At 45.8% G+C, this 12997-nt stretch overlaps 1 protein-coding gene across 1 annotated transcript in view; it reads left to right on the forward strand.

Annotated features, from left to right (window-relative positions):
• Positions 1-12997, forward strand: part of LOC141271694 (gastrula zinc finger protein XlCGF66.1-like) — a 24427-nt gene continuing 11430 nt past the window's right edge. Inside the window, exon 1 of the mRNA XM_073681764.1 lies at positions 1-61. The gene's annotated coding sequence lies outside the window, so the exon portion shown is untranslated. The remainder of the gene's footprint in view (positions 62-12997) is intronic.

Genomic DNA, 12997 nt, shown 5'->3' on the forward strand with positions numbered 1-12997 from the left:
TCATCACAGCTCCTGTGCGCACAGAGCAGCCATATATGTGGTGGCGGCTCTGCAGGTGGAGGTATGTGGAGACCCCATTACTGGGCGCAGGGGGCATTAACCCCTTCAGCACGGAGACTCTTTTGGGGTCTTGTGTTGCCCCTTTATAAGAATCATAAGGTTTTTGTTCTGTTTCCTGTAATAGATACATACGACCCAACTATGGAGACAGGAAGGAGGAAACGTATTGTTCTCATAGTACAGGACCCCTTTACTGACCCCACAGTGTAATGTCCCCATTATGCCCCTTATGCAGGATGTATGATGCCCCCACAGTGTAATGCCCCCATTATGCCCCTTATGCAGGATGTATGATGCCCCCACACAGTGTAATGCCCCCATTATGCCCCTTATGCAGGATGTATGATGCCCCCACACAGTGTAATGCCCCCATTATGCCCCTTATGCAGGATGTATGATGCCCCCACACAGTGTAATGCCCCCATTATGCCCCTTATGCAGGATGTATGATGCCCCCCACACAGTATAATGTTCCCCCAGTACCGCCTGAGGTCTTGCAGTTGGAATAATCCCTCTAGAGTTGGTTTTCCCTTTGCCTGCTCCCCTACATGTAGACCCTCGAGCATGTATACATTCATGTATGGGAGCAGGCCTTACTAGATATCGAGGCTTTGTAGAGTAATATACCGCATGAGGATGGTATCAGAGGAGTAAGACATTTCTTGAAATCGAGATCAATAGAGTGTAGCAGACATAATGACTTCATGGAGGATCTTCTAAAATTCACTCTTACTCATAACTTCTTTATTTTTGATAGGAAGTACTTCCACCAGCTCAGGGGTACTGCGATGGGGAGCCTCTGTGCCCCCTCATATGAAAACCTTTTCCTATGCTGGTGGGAGGAATCTACAATATTCAGGAATGATCATAAGTGGTGGCCTTCATATATTGGGGTATAGATAAAAATATCATTAATATACAGGTGCATCCCACAAAATTAGAATATCATCAAAAAGTTAATTTATTTCAGTTCTTCAATATAAAAAGTGAAACTCCTATATTATATAGAGTCATTACACACAGAGTGATCTATTTCAAGTGTTTATTTCTGTTAATGTTGATGATTATGGCTTACAGCCAATGAAAACACAAACGTCATTATCTCAGTAAATTAGAATACTTGATAACAACAGCTTGAAAAATATTTTTAAAAGCTGAAATGTCTGTTCAGTAAATGCACTCAATACTTGGTCAGGACTCCTTTTGCATCAATTACTACATCAATGTGGCATGGAGGCGATCAGCCTGTGGCACTGCTGAGGGGTTATGGAAGCCCAGGTGGCTTTGATAGCAGCCTTCAGCTCGTCTGCATTGTTGGGTTTGGTGTCTCTTATCTTCCTCTTGACAATACCCCATAGATTCTTTGTTTGGTTAAGGTCGGGCGAGTTTACTGGCCAATCAAGTACAGTGATACTGTTTTTAAACCAGGTATAGGTACTTTTGGCCGTGTGTACAGGTGACAAGTCCTGCTGGAGAATGAGATTTCCATCTCCCAAAAGCTTGTCGGCAGAGGGAAGCATGAAGTGCTCTAAAATTTCCTGGTAGATGGCTGAGCTGACTTTGGTGTTGATAAAACACAGTGGACCTACACCAGCAGATGACATGGCCCCCCAAACCATCACTGATTGTGGAAACTTCACACTAGAGCTCAAGCAGACTCTGGGACCTTGATTTCCAAATGAAAATTGGAAATCTGGGACCTTGTGGAGTATGTCAGTGTCTGCCTTCTGGACATCTGTCAAGTCAGCAGTCTTCCCCATGATTGTGGAGCCTACTGAAACAGACTATGGGACATTTTTAAACACTTAGGAAGCCGTTGCAGGTGTTTTTTGTTAATTATTCTAATTTACTGAGATAATGACTTTTGTGTTTTCATTGGCTGTAAGCCATAATCATCAACATTAACCGAAATAAACACTTGAAATAGATCCCTCTGTGTGTAATGACTCTATATAATAGATCCCTCTGTGTGTAATGACTCTGTATAATAGATCCCTCTGTGTGTAATGACTCTATATAATAGATCCCTCTGTGTGTAATGACTCTGTATAATAGATCCCTCTGTGTGTAATGACTCGATATAATAGATCCCTCTGTGTGTAATGACTCTATATAATAGATCCCTCTGTGTGTAATGACTCTATATAATATAGCAGTTTCACTTTTTGTATTGAAGAACTGGAATAAATTAACTTTTTGATGATATTCTAATTTAGTGAGATGCACCTGTATCATCTGGTCAAAGATGAGTGAACAATTTCTTGAATTTGTCAGCGGAATCAATAGAGTTAAGTAGATTTACATCAGAGTTGAGTTATAAACAGTTGCCTTTCCTGGATGTACTAACATTACAATAAAATGCAATAACGGGCGATCAAAACATTGTACCTACCCTAAAATGGTATCAATAAAAACGTCAGCCCGGCGCGCAAAAAATAATCTCTCAGCCGGCCCCAGATCCTGATAAATGGAGACGCTACGGGTCTTGGAAAATGGCGCCATTTTTTTTTTTTTTTGCAAACTTTGGATTTTTTTCATCACTTAAATAAAAAAGAACCTTTACATGTTTGGTATCTTCGAACTCGTAATGACCTGGAGAATAATGATGGCAGGTCAGTTTTAGCATCCAGTGAACGTGGAAAGAAAAAAAAACAAAAAACAACTGTGGGATTGCATTTTTTTTTGCAATTTCACCGCACTTGGAATTTTTTTTCCCATTTTCCAGTACACGATATGGTAAAACTAGTAATGGCTTAAAAGTACAACTTGTCCCTCAAAAAATAAGCCCTCACATGGCCATATTGCCCAAAAAATAAAAACGCTATGGCTCTGAGAACAAGGGGAGCAAAAAAACAAAAATGCAAAAACGGAAAATCCCAAGGTCGTAAAGGGGTTAATAGACAGGCAATAAACATGAACACCAGATTCAGGAAAAAGAGTCCCCACAGTACATTTTGTATTCCGCACGATCGTTTGTAGAAAAACGCGAGAGACAGACACAACATTTTACACATTTATTTAAAAATAAACAACACAGGTATACTTACCTAACACCTAATGCCTCATGCCCTTGTCCATTGTAAATGAGAACAAATAAAAAAACACCATAATAATCAACTGTCGGACGTAATCCACATCAGCAGTCACTAATGTGACTGCTCTACATGACCGCCAGCTGCACACTGACACAGACAGGCAGTGTGTAGTGCTGAGCTGCTGTTAGAAAGTTCAGTTCAGCTGATGAACCCAAGTGATCTCACGGCACCGCAGCTGACCCTGACCGCAGTGGCTGTTGTGTAGAACAGTCACATCAGTGACTGCTGATGTGGATTAAACCCGACAGGCAAGTATTATGATGGTTGTCATGGAAGTATTAAGAAAATATTAATAATTTCCCCCAACTTTTCACCCCTCCTCCCCTATAGTATTTGTTAGAAGAGAGGAGCTGACAATCCACCATCTGTCTGTATGCAAATTATCACCCACAGCAGAAGTAGCTTGGACAAATGATAGCACAAAAGGTGCTAAGTAGTGATGAGCGAACGTGCTCGCTACTACTCGGTACTCGCCCGAGCATCATGGTGCTCGACAATTTCGGCGAGTATTTCCGGGTTGCTCAGGCGGGAGCTCGGGTCCCCTCCCTGCATGTTTGGCGCTCTTTACAGAGCCAATGAACATGCAAGGATTGCCTGCCATGCACTGTGATGCCATAGCCATGTTGGTTGTGGGCATTACAGTGATTGGCTGGCCGCACAGCGTCATCAGGTGTATATAAGACCTGGCGCCGCCATGCTCGTCACAGTCACTCCAGATCAGAGAGTGTAGGGAGCTGCTGCTGCGTCAGGGAGAGATTTGCTTGTGTATTAGGTAATGTAGGGAGAAAAACCGTACATTACACATATCCATCTTAACAAACAGTCCTTCTGAGGACTAATCCATCTGCAGAGATATCAGGCAGGCAGTGTATATAGGCAGGCAGGCAGTGTATATAGCAGACTGCAGTGCATATAGCACAAGAGGCTCCATTCCAATTCTGCCTTCTGCTGCTGTTACATATTTGTATACAAAGGCCCTAGGTCTCAGGGCCAGGAATACTTTTCTTTGGATCTTAATCCTCATTATTTGCTTATAAAGCAATCCAGAGAACACCGTTTTTCTGCGCCATTTGCTTGTTGGCACTGCAGAATACAGCCAGGTCCTTTCCATATTACAGCGCTAAAAATCCATCTATTTAAAACTGTATTTTCTCCATCACATGGCTCACATATACGTTGTCAGAAAATACTGCCATTTCTGGCCTCCATTAAAAAAAAATTTCAGTGTGTCAGTGAAGCAATTCACAGCAGTTTGCTGATCAAACTACTTACCTACAGGCCAGGTATTTAAAACTGGTTTCTCCATCACACGGATCACATATAAGTTCGCTCCAAACTCAGTCATTTGTAGTGAGCGTGGAAGATACTGTCCTCCATTTAAAATGGGCAAGGCACGTGGCAAAGGACGGGCAACTGGACGTGATGGTAATGGTGCATGCAGAGGACAAGGCCGTGGGCAAGCCGAAATTGTGCCACAACAAACACCCACATCTTCTCGCCTGACCTTCCTGTCCCAATTTTCTAGGCGACCGCAGCACACCACTATTTAACCCAGAGCAGTGTCAAAAGGTTGTTGGTTGGATAGCGGATAATGCTTCCAGTCACTTAGCCCCACCACCACCACCCTGTCTTTCACACGGTCAAGTCTCAGTAGCCGTGAGTCTGGACCACATATTCCTCACCCTGATCCTCCTTCCTCCCACCAGGCCGAGTACCCAGAGACAACTGATCCCACACTTGGACACTCTGAAGAGCTATTCACTCTTCCATTTATAGATTCGGGCCTCTCTCCCGGTCCACTTGAAGCGGGGCAAGAGGAGATCGCGTGTAGCGATGCCCAAATATTTGAGCAGCCATGGTTACAAAAAGGCGACTTTGGGAAAGTGTCACAAGAGGTGGACGATGATGAGACACAATTGCCAGAAAGTCAGGAGGAGGACCAGGGTGCGGAAGTGGAAGACGAGGTGGTGGATGATATAGTAACTGACCCAACCTGGCATTAGGACATGCAGAGCGAGGACAGCAGCACACAGGGGGAGGGAGGCAGAGCACCCCAACAAGCAGGAAGAAGCAGTGTGGTGGCCGCAGACAGAAGGCAGGCCACCGTTCCCCGTAACACAAACACGAAGGAAGTTGCCAGTACAACTGTTATGTCTTCCCGAATCTGGTTGTTTTTTAAAGACTCTGCCGATAACCCCAAAAAGGCCATTTGCACCACCTGCCAGGCCAGCATCAGCTGGAGTGGCAAAACGACCAGCCTGACCACCACCAGCATTATCAGGCACATGGCAGCAAAGCACCCGACTTTGGGGGTCGAACCCCGGGTCCAGGAACAGTGTCTGTGGGTGGCACTGTTGCTTCTTCCGCTTTTGTGCATGCAAGCCAATCCCCTGCCCATGGTGCATGCGAAGATGCCTCCTGCCCTGCACCTGTTGTTGCAAATTCTCAAGTAGCAGCATCAGGAAGCATGTCCACGTCCTTGTCCCAGCGCAGCGTTCAGTTGTCCATACCCCAGTCCTTGGAACGCAAGCGCAATTATGCAGCCAACGCCCCACAGGCTACACTACTAAGTTCTCACATTTCACAACTGCTTGTGCTCGAAATGTTGCCTTTTAGGCTCGTGGAGACGGAAGCATTCTGCAACCTGATTGCGGCGGCCGCCGTCCCTCGGTACTCAGTCCCCAGCCGCCACTATTTCTCCCAGTGTGCCGTCCCCGCATTACTCAAGCACGTGTCCCAAAATATTAGCCTTGCTCTCAACAACGCAGTTACCGGTAAAGTCCACCTAACCACGGACACTTGGACAAGTGCTTGTGGGCAGGGACAGTACATCTCGCTGACGGCACACTGGGTTAATATAGTGGAAGCGGGGACCCAGTCGGACCTTGGGACGAAACATGTCCTCCCGACGCCAAGTATTGCGGGCCCTAGGTCAATCAGGGTTGCCCCCACGGTCTACAGCTCCTGCACCTCATCCTCCTCAGCCTCTTCAGCCTCCATCTCCGAAATGATCACATCAGTTACAAGCTGGAAGCACTGCAGCACTGCCTCGGCCAAGTGGCAACAGGCTGTGCTGAAGCTAATATGCTTAGGTGAAAAACCGCACAATGCTGAAGAGATGTGGACAGCTCTGAAAGACCAGGCAGATCTGTGGCTCACACCGCTGAACCTACAGCCAGGCCTGGTCGTGTGTGACAATGGCCGGAACCTGGTGGCGGCTCTGAGGCGAGGGGAGCTCGCCTGGCCCATGTGCTTAACCTCGTGGTTCAGCGGTTTCTCAAATCCTACCCGGAGCTGCCGGATCTGCTTGTTAAAGTACGGCGCCTGTGTGCCCATTTTAGAAAGTCAGCTTCCACCGCCCTTGCCGTGTTTCAGCAGCATTTGCAGCTTCCGGCTCACAGACTGGTGTGATGTCCCCACGCTTTGGAACTCTACACTGCAGATGTTGGAAAGGATTTATAGTGACGGCTGGGGACCGAGTATGGACACGAGGCATGAGGCATGTGGTTGTGAAAAGCTTCCGCCTCCACGAGCCTAAAAGGCCACGTTTCAAGTGCAAGCAGCTTTACAAGACTTCCTGGGAGAAATGACACGCAGGGTAGATATGGTTTCCCTCTATGCCAGTCCTTTCACCGAGCTAAATACAACTGTCAGCAAAAAAAGTTGTGGACTGGCTCCGTACCATCCCTGGCCACATTCACATTTTTGTGGTTAGGCGGTCCTTCCCAGTAAGTGCACTGGGGAGGGAACGGGTAATGTTGTGGGACCCGTGCTTGTGGAAGGCGGAGGCGATACTGGGAAATATAGTGGCGGCTGGGGACCAAGTATGGACACCCGGCCGCCGCCGGCATGAGGTTGTGAAAAGCTTCCACCTCTATGAGCTTAAAAGGCCATATTTCAAGTGCAAAGAGCTGCAGTATAGTATTGCAGCCTGTGGGTGGATGGGTGGGTGGCTGCCTGCATACTTGTGCTTGCATTCCAAGGAATGGGGTAGGGACAACTGAACGCTGCACTGGGACAAGGACGTGGACGGTGATTGTTGCAAGTCTGCAATGACAGGTGCATGGCGGGAGCCATCTTTGCATGCGCCAAGGATCACTTATGATGGGCATGCTTTTAGGCAGTGACCTGGGAGTCAGAGATGCTTCCAGAGGTCTTCCCCATGCTGTTCCCATGACTTTTCAGCACTGTATGCATGTGTCTGATGATGTGTCACACACCACATGGCCAGATAAGGTTGTAAAATGTAAAAATGACATTTCCTGGTGAATGCATTTATCTTGGTTGAAAGCAATACAAAAGTGCAAAAACGCATGAAAAACGCTACAAGTGAACATAGCCCAAGGTGTGGAGGAGTATTTTTGGTTTTGGTTATTTATTTTGCCTTCTATACAAGTCATTACCCTGGAAAGGATGTTCCTTGACATATATCCCAGGAAAATCCATTTTGGTTTCGTTTTTGTATGTTTTATTGTGAGTCTGTAAAAGTGGCGTAATACTTTGACAACGTTGTTGACAGCAGTGACCTGGGAGTCAGAAATCCTTCCAGGGGTCTTCCCCATGCTGTCCCCATGTCATTTCAGCACTGTTCTCATCGATTTGGGCAATTTTTAGGCCCTCTGCAGACCGCCGGGGGGAGCCGCCTGAAAAATGCTCGAGTTTCCCATAGACTTACATTAGGCTCGTTGCTCGGGTCGAGCACCCGAGTATTCCAACAAGTACCCGAGCATTTTAGTGCTCGCTCATCACTAGTGCTAAGTACAAACCCAATTAGCACTCGCAGGCGAAGTGGCTTGCATTTGACTCCCATAAGTGTTATGTTTGTGACATCAGCCTTGTCTGCAGAAGATGAACACCACATCTGAGGCCCTAAGGCCTACTGCAGCCATTCTTTTTGTGGGTGGGGCGGTTGGCAGGGTCCAGGAGAACTTACAACCGGTTACTGTGGGCAACACAGTTACTGTTGGCCTTAAGGATACTGGCGCAGAATTTACCCTCATCCCCCATCCTTCATCCTCCCTTAGTTTGTGTTAATAGAAGAACTCATTCCTGGGAAGATCCTGACTGTCACTGGGTTTGGGGGTGTTCGCCGTCCCATACCGATGGCCCGAGTATTCCTGGACTTGGGTGCGGGAGGGGGTTAAGGGAAGTGGGGGTGTACACAAATTATCACCCACAGCAGAAGTAGCTAGGAGACATGGTAGCACAAAAGGTGCTACAAACCCAATTAGCACTCGCAGTCGAAGTAGCCTGTAAGCAGATCCCAGTACTGAGAGAGGTGGCAAACCCAATTAACAGAGACTTGTGATAAATGTACATCTAGCCAAGGAAGATTAGTTCCCAGGGATTCAACAGAGCTCTGCAGTTGGACCGGAGCCGACACAAAATATGGAATAACTAAGGTTCCATACTTTCGATAATAATGGGGCCCATATTTTTAGTGACAGGGTCAGCTAAGGAACAATATGCTTATTTTTCCATTGCTGTAAGCACCTTCAGGGAGCTGTGGCTCAAAAGTAACTATTTAACAGACCGCAGCTATATCGTGTGTGGTCTCTAACGGAAGGTAAATTCATAACAGAAAAAAACTGTATCACTTTCGGGCCTCTACGATCAACCAGCGATAAATTATCACAAAAGCCAGATATTTTAATAAAAATGTGAAGGCTGGAGCCCAGCCCATGTAATGTCAGCACAGGTGGTGTGTGGGCAGGTTTCACCCTTCAGCATAAAATAATCCACTGGGGATGGATCAGTATTCATTGTCGGGGGGGTATAGAGAGAGACTATAAGCAACGGATCACAATCGATAACGTTCAAATCAAAGTGGGCCTCCTCCCCCTCGAGCTATAGTGAATCGTCTCTGCGGGCTTATAGTAAGTTTCTTCCTTAATCCTTATTATTTTGTGTAACTGCATATGTATTGTATTGTCTCCTTTTGTAAAATCTCTGTCAATTTTTCCTAAACACTGCCTCCCTTTTGGATTAAATATAAAATTTAATAGTCCTGTTTCTTTTGTTCTGTAATCGTTCCCTCCCCCGAAGCCATACGCTACCAGAACGCAGATTTCTGACCAGTCCTATAATATACTTCAAACTGGCCGGTGGTGTAATCGTAATTGGGCTATCGTGAAGCTGGCAGTAACCGAACGGGGCGTAGACACATATTCCATGCGTTGGAATCCGGAGGTGTGACGCCATACGCTTTTTGCTCGCTTGCCGATAGCGACGTAGCGTACTGTTCAGGTTTGCCCATCTCAACTCATGGGCCAGTAAAGCTCTAATAAAATGCAACAATATCGTCAGCTGTGAGAATCAGCTGACACCTGGCGGCGAGCGCCCCGCACAGAAGCTATGATCACATTGTGCAGAATAGTAAGTACCTGGTCCATTAGGCCCAGGGCACAGGGACGTACTATTACTGACAATGTCAGTAATGGGTTGATGCAAAGGCCAGGCTTCTCAGTGCAGGTTTCATAATGGTAAATTGTGTCTTTTCGGATTCCTCTCTTTGAGCACACTATGCAGCGTTTTTGTGATCTTCCTTTCTTTGCTGTTTGGGAAGCCTCTCCTGGAAAATTTTTGACCTGGGACGATATGGGCACTATCATTTCAGAAGAACTGGAACCCTCACCTTCCTGAGTGCCAAACATTAGGGCCTTGATGACTACATCCTGAAACTGAAGGAAGGTCCCCATATTGCCTGCAGGTCGAAACAACACAAAAGCATCGTACAGTGCCATCTGTACAATGTGCTTGGCCAATTTTTCGCACCATACTTTAGCTTTTCACATGGCATCATATGATTAAAGGACCTGATCTGAGAGTTCTATACCGACCATGTACTTATAATCCAAGATACAATCTGGCTTTGGGACTTGTGTTGTGGTACCTCGGACAGTGACAAGGGAAGTGTTGTCTCAGTTTATGGTGGTCAAAATAAGGACACCCCTATTCTCCTTATATTTGACCATGAGCATGTTGTCACTGCATTGGGCTCTGCTTTCTCTCTTTCTCATTAGAACTATGGACTGAAAAAACGATCAAAAAAATCGTACGTGACTCTGACATTGCTCCACACATGATGTTGAAGCCGCGGGTCACCCTGACTACCATGACGCGGCATGCGTCGTTTGTGGTCACCAACACGGCGTGATTGGTGAACTTAACTTTAACTAGATTTTCCCTCCATTTGTGCACTGTTTCCCTGACGAAGGTTCCGCCGAAACTAGAGTTGGGGTGGACATGCGCCCACCCAGGGAGTCCATCACCCGCAGCCATATCACAATCGTGTGATCACCATTTCGCCTCTAGACCACAGTACAACAGGTATACACTATCCCTATTTAATTATTTTTCCTATTATATCATCAGTAGTCTTTTTGACATTGTTGGATTGGCCAGTGGTGTACTAACGTGATTGTATGCTGAAGGGGAGTGTGGTAATAGCATTTAATTATTATTATTATTATAGCATTTATTCCATGGCGCTTTACATGTGAAAGGGGTATACGTAGCAAAAATAATTACAATAATTTTGAACAATAAAAGTCAGCAACTGGTACAGGAGGAAAGAGGACCTTCCCGGGAGGGCTCACAACCTACAAGGGATGGGTGAGGAAACAGTAGGTGAGGGTAGAGCTGGTCGTGCAGCATTACGGTGGAGCGGTGGTTACTGCAGGTTGTACGCTTGTCAGAAGAGGTAGGTCTTCAGGTTCCTTTTGAAAGTTTCCAGGGTAGGCGAGAGTCTGATATGTTGGGGTAGAGAGTTCCAGAGTAGGGGGGGGGATGCATGGGAGAAATCTTGTATGCGATTGTGGGAAGAGGAGATAACAGGGAAGTAGAGAAGGAGATCTTGTGAAGATCAGAGGTTGTGTGTAAGTAAGAGGAGACTAGGTCACAGATGTATGAAGGAGACAAGGGGTGGATGGCTTTTTATTCCATGGTTAGGGTTTTCAACTGCAGTCTCTGGGTAATGAGGGGCCAGTGAAGGTATTAACATAGAGGAGAGACCGGGGAATAGTGGGGAGGACAGGTGGATTAGTTGGGCTGCAGAGTTTAGGATAGATTGGAGGGGTGCGAGAGTGTTAGAGGGTAGTCCACAGAGCAGGAGGTTGCAGTAGTTGAGACGGGAGATGATGAGTGCGTGCACTAGTGTTTTTGCAGATTTGTGGTTGAGGGATGTGTGTATCTGGGAAATTGTTTTGAGTTGGAGTCGGCCAGAAGTGGAAAGGGCTTGGATATGTGGTTTAAAGGAGAGATTAGAGTCTAGGGTTACCCCAAGGCAGTGAGCTTGCAGGACTGGGGAGAAGGAGCAGCCATTGACTATGATGGATAGGTCAGATGAGGGGGTTGAGTGAGATGGTGGAAAGATGATGAATTCAGTTTTATCCATGTTTAGTCTTAGAAATCTATCAGAGAAGAAGGATGAAATAGCGGACAGACATTGTGGGATTCTGGTTAGTAAGGAGGTGATATCAGGTCCAGAGACGTAGAACTGTGTGTCATCAGCATTGAGATGATACTGAAAGCCATGGGACTCTTTCCTAGGCCGAAGGTGTAGATGGAGAGGAGCAGGGGTCCTAGAACTGAACCTTGGGGGACACCGACAGATAGGATGCGAGATGAGGAGGTGGTGTGTGAGTGGGAGACACTGAATGTCTGAGAGTCTGTAGTAAGAGGGAATGGTCCACTGTGTCAAAGGCTGATGACAGGTCCAGGAGGAGGAAGACAGAGTAGTGTCGCTTGGATTTGGCAGTTAGTAGGTCTTTGGTGACTTTAGTCAGGGCAGTTTCAGTGGAGTGATGAAGTCTTAAGCCAGATTGTAAACAGTCAAAGAGGGAGCAAGAGGAGAGGTGAGAAGACAGTTCAGAATGGACGTGTTGTTCCTGTAGTTTTGAGGCATAGGGGAGAAGTGATATGGGGCAATAGCTAGTCAGAGAGGATAGGTCAAGGAAGGGCTTTTTGAGGATGGGTGTGATCGAGACATGTTTGAAACATGAGGGGAAGACACCAGTTTTGACAGGTTGAAAAGGTGGGTTAGGGTTGGGATGGAGACTGTGGTGATGTTAGGGATGAGGTGGGACGGATTGGGTCAAGTTCGCAGGTGGTGAGGTGTGATTTGTAGAGTAAAGAGGAAACTTGATTGTCTGTAATGGTGGAGAAACTGGTTTTAGAGGAGGAGGGTTGAGTAGATATGAGAAGGAGCTATGGGGACTTTAACCCCTTTACCCCCGAGGGTGGTTTGCACGTTAATGACCAGGCCAATTTTTACAATTCTGACCACTGTCACTTTATGAGGTAATTACTCTGGAACGCTTCAACTTATCCCCCTGATTCTGAGATTGTTTTTTCGTGACATATTGTACTTCATGAATGTGGTAAAATTTCTTCGATATCACTTGCGTTTATTTGTGAAAAAAACAGAAATTTGGCGAAAATTTAGCAATTTTCAAAATTTGAAATTTTATGCCCTTAAATCAGAGAGATATGTCGCACAAAAGAGTTAATAAATAACATTTCCCACATATCTACTTTACATCAGCACAATTTTGGAACCAAATTTTTTTTTTTGTTAGGGAGCTATAAGGGTTAAAAGTTGACCAGCGATTTCTCATTTTTCCAACAAAACCATTTTTTTAGGGACCACATCACATTTGAAGTCACTTTGAGAGGTCTTTATGACAGAAAATACCCAAAAGTGACACCATTCTTAAAACTGCACCCCTCAAGGTGCTCAAAACCACATTCAAGAACTTTATTAACCCTTCAGGTGCTTCACAGGAATTTTTGGAATGTGGAAGAAAAAAATGAACATTTAACTTTTTTCACAAAAATGTTAT

Source organism: Phyllobates terribilis, unplaced genomic scaffold (assembly GCF_046119375.1).
Source record: "Phyllobates terribilis strain yellow unplaced genomic scaffold, ASM4611937v1 Scaffold_5__5_contigs__length_657084704, whole genome shotgun sequence".
Lineage (NCBI taxonomy): Eukaryota > Metazoa > Chordata > Amphibia > Anura > Dendrobatidae > Phyllobates > Phyllobates terribilis.